Genomic DNA, 10,804 nt, shown 5'->3' on the forward strand with positions numbered 1-10,804 from the left:
ATTGTAAGGATTTCTCCAAGAATAACAGATAGAATTCCACAAGAAATTTCTTCAAAGTTTCCTCCAGATATTCTTCATTCGATTTTTCCAGGAATTCTACCTGGAATGCATCCAGGATATTTTTTAATTTACTTCAGGAATTCAACCTGAGTTTTATTCCATGGATTCTCACTGTGAACCTTCTTGAAAATCCAACAAGGATTCCACCAGTGCACGAATTTCTCCAGAAGTTCCTGCTGAGATTTATACAGAAGTTCCTTATGTAATTAACCCTTATGTGGCCGACAGGGTACCCGGTTACCCAACACCCATTTAAAATACACAGTGTAGAAAAAAGCAAAAAATTTGCCGGACACATAACGATTAATGACTGCATGTTACCAAGAATAACTGTTTTTATTGCGGTAGAAATTCCTCCGAGGATAAAGCACGAATTTCTTCCAGGCATTCCTCCAGGAGTACCGCCATTTATTGAGGTATATCTTTAGGAATTCCTTCAAGAGTTCTTCTGAGGATTTCTCCGCAAATTTCTCCGGTGATTTCTCAAGAAGTTCCTCCAGGGATTTATCAGAGAATTTCTCCAGTGGTTTTTTTGCAAAATTTACTCTAAGACAAAGCGGACCGTTACTGGCGTTCTTGCACCCGGTATCACTTCCAATGCTGTCTACTGTCATCTCGTTTGGAGTTTAAAGGCTATGTACCAGTAGGGATGTAATGTTAATAATGAGTAGAAGATGTAATGTTTGTTCTGTGAAGAGCTATATAGCATTTCTCATCAACTGTGACAACGAAAACTATTATAAAACTTTGAAATTGGTCGTATAACCCATAACTGGATAACAGGCTTAGTTCCAGGAGGGGTGTAACATCATATAGAAAATTTTGTAAATCACTCTAATTATTTAAATAATGAAAAGTTGGAACCCAAAAAAAAGTTACGTTATATCGAGGTAAAAGTTACGTTATATCGAGTTACGTTATATCGAGGTATGACTGTAATTACGTTTCGAGAGGCAATTAAAAAGTGTGACTGTTTCCGGTAAGATAATGCTAGTGAAATGGTGCGAGCTGGTGTGCGTTGGGTTGGGGGTGAATTTAGAAAGATAGCGCACAATTTATAAAATAGCAGTTTTGCAGTGAAATATTGTGAACATGTTGTGTTTTTTGGTCTCAATGAAAAGGTGAGTGGCCTGAGCCAGCGCTGAAGCAAATTTTAAAATAACTCGATATCAGATAGGGTGCCTGTACCAGTTATCGCACTACCTAAGGAAAACTACTTCTACAAAAATAAGAAGAAGACCGACGAATGTCGTCGATATGTCAAATGATAGATTTGTTTTCATACTTTACAGAAAAAATATAAAATCTGAGCCAAACCCACTTTTACTATTTATAACGGTGTGTGCCAATGATAGGAACCCTGTACCAGTTATGGACATACTTTTTAATTTCGGTTCCACTTCGCATTATTTACATGTATTCCTTATGGGATTTGCCATAACTGGTACACTATGGCGAAATAGGGTGCAAGGAAGACGAAATTTTAAGGAAAATGATTTATTTCTATCATAATTTGAGCAAAATGTGAAATTTGAATGAGTGCAATCATCTTTTATGAACGTGATCGATTGTTCGCATATTTTTTCTTGATGATTTGCATCGTTAAAGGTTGAAAATCAACTATGGCGAATTTGAGGTACTATAGCCATAACTGGTACACTGAGCCTAGTGGTGAAAACTCGAGTATTTCTTCATCTTCATTTGAAAACTCACACATGTGAGAAAATTTTGCAAGCATGTGTTAGAAAATCCAAACTGATTTCCCCCTTAACCCTCCATCAGTCGCATCAAAAAAAGTTACACGAGCGGTCGCGTCGTGTACTCAGTACACGGCAAACGCTTTCAATAATGGTTTATATGCTTTACTAGATACAATGTTGGTGTCTTCGGCAAAAATGTCCAACTGGATAATGCGCGTCTGATAGTGGACATGTGGAACCGGTCAATACGATCTGGTCCTGCCCCGGGTGTCGGAATGGCCCTCACGGGAACCTGTTTCGTGGACATTTCAGTTATGGCATCAAAACTAGGCATGCGACGGCTCTATCTTCATGATTTTTCCTGTACATCATCTTAGTAACCATGAAAAGGACCAGTGACCTCCCTGGCCAACCCGTGGCCACCGGAATGTGCCCTGAAGGAACCTGTTTCGAGGACATTTTGACCATGAGACCAAAACTAGGCTTGCGACGGCTCTATCTTCATGATTTTCCAAATCCATTATTTTAGTAACCATGAAAATGACCAGTGACCTCCCTGGCCAACCCGTGGCCACCGGAATGTGCCCTGAAGGAACCTGTTTCGAGGACATTTTGTTCATGACACCAAAACAAGGCATGCGACGGCTCTATCTTCATGATTTTTCATATCCATCATCTTAGTAACCATGAAAATAACCAGTGATCCCTGGCCAACCCGTGGCCATCGGAATGTGCCCTTGAGGAACCTGTTTCGAGGAAATTGTGACCATGACATCAAAACTAGGCAAGCGACAGCTCTATCTTCATGATTTTCCAGATCAATTATTTTAGTAACCATGAAAAGGACCAGTGACCTCCCTGGCCAACCCGTGGCCACCGGAATGTGCCCTGAAGGAACCTGTTTCGAGGACATTTTGACCATGAGACCAAAACTAGGCTTGCGACGGCTCTACCAATGTTGCGTTGGATCTTCTTCGCGAGCATTCATTTTTGTATCTTCGTGATCCATTATAAGTTGATCACTTTTGATGACCACATGCGACTCCCATTCGTTCATGATGCTCACTCCTCCATTCGTCCACTTCATTGCGAGTGCATTTTGACAGTTGCGTTGCGGCTAATGTGGTTGGGAAGACCTGATTTATTGTGGCATCAGGCATTAAAATTCTACGCCTAAATCCGGATTTTACTTGGATTTTACGCAATCCTCGGTGACCGCACCGGTTCCCCCTCTCAGTAGAAGGTGATTTTTTGAATCGAATTAGCCCAAGACTGCCAGAATCGGCGATAAAATGACAAAAATAGATTATTTTTGTTTAGCAGGTAACAGGGTATCATGTTTACTCTTGTGTTTACTAGAATGCCGTGCAGCGGGTGCAGTTCACGAAGCTACTCGTGGCAAATGGTTTTCTGATCTTTACGAAGAGCACGCATGATGTATCGAAGCAATCATGTCTTCGGGCGATGAAGTTTTTTTTCCCAGTCGCAACGAGCGACGACGACGCGATTCATTTTTGATGACTAACAAAACTCAATCATTGGCAAATATGATCACTCGCAGTTCACATGAACATGGTGAAGCAATATTCATCGCCCTTCGCATGTTTCATCAGTGTTCAGCATAGGCTCTACTGCCGTAATTCTGCAAAGTGACGTAAGCGACATTGATAGTTTTGGCCCATTTTTTGGTTATTATACATAAAACGCTTGGTCATCCTCTAAGTTTCTTTCCATAGATGATAGATTACGACTAGATCTTGCATTCTAATACAGCAGGCATACCATATGATATTTTTACACCAGATATTATATATAATATACCAAAAAATGTCCAAATTTTGAATGGCGCTTACGCCCAAGCTTACGCCACTTTGCAGAATTACGGCAGTCTATCTTCATGATTTTCCATAACAACTATTTTAGTAACCATGAAAATGATCAGTGACCTCCCTGGCCAAACCGTGGCCACCGGAATGTGCCCTGGAGGAACCAGTTTCGTGGACATTTTGACCAAGGCGCCAAAACTAGGCAAACTAGGCAAACTCAATATGAGGGCGGTCATGCATATAATTTTCGCTTATAGCATGGTGAATCCGTTATTTGATACCTATTTGCCACCCAAAAGCGTTTATTGTATTGTATAAAAATGTGTTCAATCTTGTTTTGTTATTTTCGAATAGAAAGAAATAAAAAATATTTTTATTTGCTTCACGGAGCCGAAATTTTTTGTTTTGTGGTTTTGGTTACCAACTGATTTGTATACAGTCATACCTCGGTATAACGTAGCCTCGATATAACGTAACTTTTACTTCGATATAACGTAACTTTTTTATGGTTCCAATGTTTTGCTATTTGAATAATAAGCGTGATTCACGGAATAGTCTTTATGATATTACGCTCCTCCTGGAACCAAGTCTGCTAGCCAGTTTAGCGTTATATGAACAATTTCGCAGTTATATGATAGTTTTCGGTGTCATCAGTTTTGTTTAGCTGCTAACCTTGCTGCTAACTGCAACATGTTTACGTTTCACTTAACGATTGAAGTTGAGTAACTGCAACGCCTGACAGATGTCATCAAGCCATCAATTGACGTAAAATGAATGTGAACTTCATGTGACTATTCATAGGTCAGAGGAACTTACTCACCTAGCGTGAATGAGGATAAAGCATCAGTTACTTCTGCATTTTGTTATATGAAGATCCTGCTTTTTCTCTTCGTTTAATTCATCCACATTCATTCAATTCCTCCAGCCTATTAGGGCAAACATGGCACATCATTTTGACGTTTGGCGTTGCGATAACTTCAAATTTGTTGAACTTACCGGACTTACAGGTAAAAAGCATTGCAGTTAAACCTTTTCATCGACCGAACGTCTGCTGTACTTATTCTTGACATATCATTCCTACTGAAACATAGCCTTCAAACTCCAAAAGACATGACAGTAGACAGCAGTTGAAGCAAATTCGGTTTCATGCGATACTGCGAGTTATAACGCCGAAGCAAGTCCGCCTTGTCTGAGAAGAACCCTGCTGAAAATCGCTTAAGAAATTCTTTGATAAATCCCTGGAGAAATTTCTTGATAAATTTCTGGCGAAATTTCGTGGTATATCCCCCGGATGAATTTCCACCGAAATATGCAAAGGTATTCTTGGTACAATTCCTAAAGGAATTCATGGAATAAACACATGAAGAATTTATGTAGAAATGCCACGTGAAGTACCAGCGGGTATTTCTGGAGGGATTCAAAGCAAACTTCTAGAGGAATCACAGCGAGAATCTATGGAAAAGGCGAAATTCCTAAAGGAATCATTAAAAGAAGTGCTTTGAATGAAAATGAGGCAATCTTTGACTGAATCTCTGAAGAAATTCCTGGTGGTTTTTGCCGAAATCCTAGCATGAGTTTGCGGAAGAATTACCGGTGAAATCCCTGGAAAAAAAAATACTTATGAGATGTGCAATAATTGGCGAGTTTTTAAGGTGTGTAACAATTGGCGATTTACTCTAGATGATGGATATATAACACCAAAAAGATAGAGCAGTTGCATGCCTAGCTTTAGCGCCTTAGTCAAAATTGTTCTCAAAACAGATTTCTTCAAGGCAAAGTTCAGTGGCCACGGGATGGCCAGGGAGGTCACTGGTCCTTTTCATGGTTATTAAGATGATGGATATGGAAAATCAGGAAGAGAGAGCCGTCGCAAGCCTAGTTTTGGCGTCAAAGCCAAAATGTCCACGAAACTGGTTACTCCAGGGCACATTCTGGTGGCCACAGTTTGGCCAGGGAGGTCACTGGTCATTTTCATGGTTACTAAAATAATTTATTTGGAAAATCATGAAGATAGAGCCGTCGCAAGCCTAGTTTCGGTGTCATGGTCAAAATGTCCTCGAAACAGGTTCCTCCAGGGCCCATTCCGGTGGCCACGAGTTAGCCAGGGAGGTCACTGGTCATTTTCATGGTTACTAAAATAATTGATTTGGAAAATCATGAAGATAGAGCCGTCGCAAGCCTACACTGAAATAAATTTTGTTGTAAAAACTACCGATTCCATAGTAAAATTACTAACCGTACCTATGATTCTCAACCGACAATAATTTCCAGTGAATTCCTCTAAAACACTGTCAACTTAACTAGCAGTGCAGTTAACATTACCAAAAATAATCTTAATTTAACAAATCAGCATTGTATTTTTAACCATACTGTGTTGTAAAATGCGTGTCCTGGAATAAATAACAATGTTTTGTTGTTGAGACGACTATGCTTTTAGTTGCATTTACTACAATGCATTGTAATTTCAAGCATATTTCAGTTACCTTAACAGATTTTGTTGTCGGTTGAGAATCATAGGTACGGTTAGTAATTTTACTATGGAATCGGTAGTTTCCACAACAAAATTTATTTCAGTGTAGTTTTGGTGTCATGGTCAAAATGTCCTCGAAACAGGTTCCTCCAGGGCCCATTCCGGTGGCCACGGGTTAGCCATGGAGGTCACTGGTCATTTTCATGGTTACTAAGATGATGGATATGAAAAATCATGAAGATAGAGCCGTCGCATGCCCAGTTTCAGTGTCATGGTCAAAATGTCCTCGAAACAGGTTCCTCCAGGGCACATTCCGGTGGCCACGGGTTGGCCAGGGAGGTCACTGGTCCTTTTCATGGTTACTAAGATGATGTACAGGAAAAATCATGAAGATAGAGCCGTCGCATGCCTAGTTTTGATTCCATAACACCCGGTTCATTCATTTATTTAGTTCACATCAAATTCATGATAATACTGAATCAACAATTTGCCGCCATAATACTCGATTTGCAGCTGCAGCTCTCCATCCTCGGTCACGCCCAACACTCGCCAGATCACGCTCCACCTGGTCCGCCCATCGTGCTCTCTGCGCTCCACGCCTTCTTGTACCAACCGGATGGTTAGCAAACACCAACTTTGCAGGGTTGTTGTCCGGCATTCTTGCAACATGCCCTGCCCACCGTATCCTTCCAGCTTTGGCCACTTTCTGGATACTGTGTTCGCCGTAAAGTGCAGCGAGCTCGTGGTTCATCCTTCTCCGCCACACACCGTTCTCCTGCACACCGCCGAAGATCGTTCTTAGCACCCGTCGCTCGAAAACTCCGAGTGCTTGCAGGTCCTCCTCGAGCATCGTCCATGTCTCGTGTCCGTAGAGAACCACCGGTCTTATTAACGTCTTGTACATGGTACATTTGGTGTGGGGGTGAATCTTTTTTGACCGCAGTTTCTTCTGGAGCCCATAGTAGGCACGACTTCCACTGATGATGCGCCTTCGTATTTCACGGCTCACGTTATTGTCAGCCGTTAGCAAGGAACCGAGGTAGACGAATTCTTCTACCACCTCGAAAGTATCCCCGTCTATCGTAACATTGCTGCCAAGGCTTGTCCTGTCTCGCTCAGTCCCACCTACCAGCATGTACTTTGTCTTAGCCGCATTCACCACCAGTCCGACCTTTGCTGCTTCACGTTTCAGGCGGGTGTACTGTTCTGCCACCGTTCCAAATGTTCTGGCTATAATATCCATGTCATCCGCAAAACAGACAAATTGGCTGGATTTCGTGAAGATCGTACCTCGGCTGTTGAGCCCGGCTCGTCGATTAACACCTTCCAGGGCGAAAGTCCATCACCTTCCAGGGCAGGAAAGTCCATCACCTTGTCGTAGTCCCCGTCGAGATTCAAATAAACTGGAAAGTTCACCCGAAATCCTTACGCTGTTCTGCACACCGTCCATCGTTGCTCTTATCAGCCTAGTCAGCTTCCCGGGAAAGCTGTTCTCGTCCATAATTTTCCATAGCTCTGTGCGGTCGATACTGTCGTATGCCGCTTTGAAGTCGATGAACAGGTGATGCGTTGGGACCTGGTATTCACGGCATTTCTGGAGGATTTGCCGTACGGTGAAGATCTGGTCCGTTGTCGACCGGCCGTCGATGAAACCGGCTTGGTAACTTCCCACGAACTCATTTACTTTAGGTGAAAGACGACGGAAGATGATCTGGGATAGCACTTTGTAGGCGGTATTCAAAATGGTGATCGCTCGAAAGTTCTCACACATTAACTTGTCGCCTTTCTTGTGGATGGGACAGATTATCCCTTCCTTCCACTCCTCTGTTCTGTTTCCCAGATCTTGACTACTTACTGGTGCAGACAGGTGGCTAACTTTTCCGGGCCCATCTTGATGAGTTCTGCTGCGATACCGTCCTTACCAGCCGCTTTGTTGTTTTTGAGCTGGTGGATGGCATCCTTAACTTCCCTCAGCGTGGGAGTTGGTTCGTTCCCGTCCTCTGCTGCACCAACATAGTCATTTCCTCCGCTGCCTTGGTCCTCCGTGCCTACATTCTCTTCGCCATTCAGGTGCTCGTCGAAGTGCTGCTTCCACCTTTCGATTACCTCACGTTTGTCCGTCAGGAGGCTCCCTTCCTTATCCCTGCATATTTCGGCTTGCGGCACGTAGCCTTTGCGGGATGCGTTGAGCTTCTGGTAGAACTTGCGTGTTTCCTGTGAACGGCACAGCAGTTCCATTTCCTCGCACTCCGCTTCTTCCAGGCGGCGCTTTTTCTCCCGGAAGAGACGGGTCTGCTGCTTCCGCTTCTGTCTGTATCGCTCCACATTCTGTCGGGTTCCATGCTGCAGCATTACCGCCCGCGCTGCATCCTTCTCCTCCAGAACCGCTCTGCACTCCTCGTCAAACCAATCGTTTCGTCGACTCCGTTCTACGTACCCGATAGTGCTCTCGGCTGCGTTGTTGATGGCTGCTTTCACTGTACTCCAGCAGTCCTCTAGAGGGGCCACATCGAGCACACCCTCGTCCGGCAACGCTGCCTCGAGATTCTGCGCGTATGCGGTGGCGACATCCGGTTGCTTCAGTCGCTCTAGATCGTACCGGGGCGGCCGCCGGTAATGTACGTTGTTTATAACGGACAGTTTTGGGCGCAGTTTAACCATCACCAGTAGAGGTTCCATTTCCCGACCATTTTTGTTGTCCCGGGATTCGGGATAAAATTTGTTGCTTGTCCCGGGAAATCCCGGGATCCCGGGAAATTTTTCAATCTGCTTAAAACACATTTTTGTGATCAGAAATATGTTATATGTATTCATCATATCAAATAAATAAATGGTTCACATCAAGTAACTGGTCTAATCAATTTGAATTCATTCTCTGAAAATACGACTTCAAGAAGCAAATGTTTTTGATGATTTCATCGAACAGTGAGGGTCGCTTTTTAGAACGGATATATCCGGAGTTCGATTTTAAGATTCGGGGTCAACTTACCATGTAGCTCAAAAAGTGACAACTCTTTCGTAATTACTTTCGAAAATTCAATCATTTCCGAATTAGTCTAAGACGGGTTGCCATATTAATTTATAGCCGATTCCAGTTCTTCGCGCATGCTCGATGGTGTTATGCATACAAGACAATCCAGCATTCAACTCGGCAGCATCATTATCGGTCTGTCTTTGACAGTCCCGCAACAATCGAACTCCCAGTTTCTTGATGAACTTAATCATTTGCGTTTTCGATGAGCTTTCCAGTTCTGCTGGCACTTGCGTTGACGACGGAAGACCTTGAAGGAACTTTAGCGCTGTTATTATTTCCTTTTGGCGCCGATTGTTGATTCTTTTCGTGATTGCATGGAAGAGGTCGTTTCCAACATTGGAATTACTTTTTGTAAGCTTCGAATACAAGAAACTCAAGCTGCCTTCCGTAGACAATAATATAGCATCTCGTCTTCCCAATGTTTCCGACGCGAGTCTGATTGGCTGAAGAGCTTCCTGATGATTTTTGTAGCTTCAAAATCATTGTCCATGTCCAACATAAGTCTAGAAAGGCCTATTTCGAAAAATTTCTCTTTGATGCTATCAAAACCGTAAATAAAGTGCTCCAGCATTGTTTCAGTCGAGTTTCAACGAGTTTTGATGTCCACACACAGTTGAAATGGTTTATGTAACATTTTCGTGATTTTTTGTTGAAGGCGATTTTTGAAAAAAAAAAATCACGACTCTTCGAATACGTTTCAGAGATTCTCCAAATTCAAATCAAAGCGAAAAATATGTGTAAGAAATGTGCGTCCCGGGAATCCCGGGATTTTCGGGACGGTGAAAAATGTTATCCCGGGATTCGGGAAATCCCGAATTTTTCAAGATCCCGGGATTTTTTGTCCCGGGATATCCCGGGTTGGAACCTCTAATCACCAGGTAGTGATCGGAGTCGATATTAGCGCCACGATAGGTCCTGACGTCGATAATGTCGGAGAAGTGCCGTCCATCAATCAGAACGTGGTCGATTTGCGATTCCGTTTGTTGTGGTGATCTCCAGGTGTAACGATACGGGAGGCTGTGCTGGAAGAAGGTGCTACGAATGGCCATGTTCTTGGAGGCGGCGAAATCGATGAGGCGTAGGCCATTTTCGTTCGTCAGCTGGTGGGCGCTGAACTTTCCAATCGTCGGTCTGAATTCCTCCTCCTGGCCTACCTGAGCGTTTAGATCCCCTATGATGATCTTGACGTCGTGGTTTGGGCAGCGGTCGTACTCGCGTTCGAGTTGCGGGTAAAATGCGTCTTTGTCATCATCAGTGCTTCCGGAGTGAGGGCTGTGCACGTTTATTGTGCTAATGTTGAAGAATCGGCCCTTGATCCTCAACCTGCACATTCTTTCGTCGATCGGCCACCAACCGATCACGCGCCTCTGCATGTCGCCCATCACTATAAAAGCTGTTCCCAGCTCACGTGTGTTACCGCAACTCTGGTAGATGGTATGATTACCTCTAAACGATCGCACCATGGATCCTGTCCAACACACCTCCTGCAGCGCTACGATTCCGAACCCGCGGTCCTTCAGTATATCGGCGAGTATGCGGGTGCTCCCGATGAAGTTGAGAGATCTGCAGTTCCACGTACCGAGCTTCCAATCGCAAGTCCCTTTTCGTCGCTGTGGTCGTCGCCATTGGTATCGGTTCGCATTCTTCTCTTGTTGATTTTCCGGTGCTAGTCTTTTTTACGGCTGGCTCGCAGGGCCTGACACCAACCCACTAA

At 43.6% G+C, this 10,804-nt stretch overlaps 2 protein-coding genes across 6 annotated transcripts in view; one reads left to right on the forward strand and one right to left on the reverse strand.

The window, feature by feature from the left end:
• The window catches only part of LOC115256613 (uncharacterized), a 289,353-nt gene that overhangs the window by 187,623 nt on the left and 90,926 nt on the right, over window positions 1–10,804 (reverse strand). The gene's annotated exons all lie outside the window — the stretch shown is intronic.
• The window catches only part of LOC115253776 (uncharacterized), a 34,303-nt gene that overhangs the window by 7,258 nt on the left and 16,241 nt on the right, over window positions 1–10,804 (forward strand). The gene's annotated exons all lie outside the window — the stretch shown is intronic.

This window comes from Aedes albopictus, chromosome 1, assembly GCF_035046485.1.
Source record: "Aedes albopictus strain Foshan chromosome 1, AalbF5, whole genome shotgun sequence".
Lineage (NCBI taxonomy): Eukaryota > Metazoa > Arthropoda > Insecta > Diptera > Culicidae > Aedes > Aedes albopictus.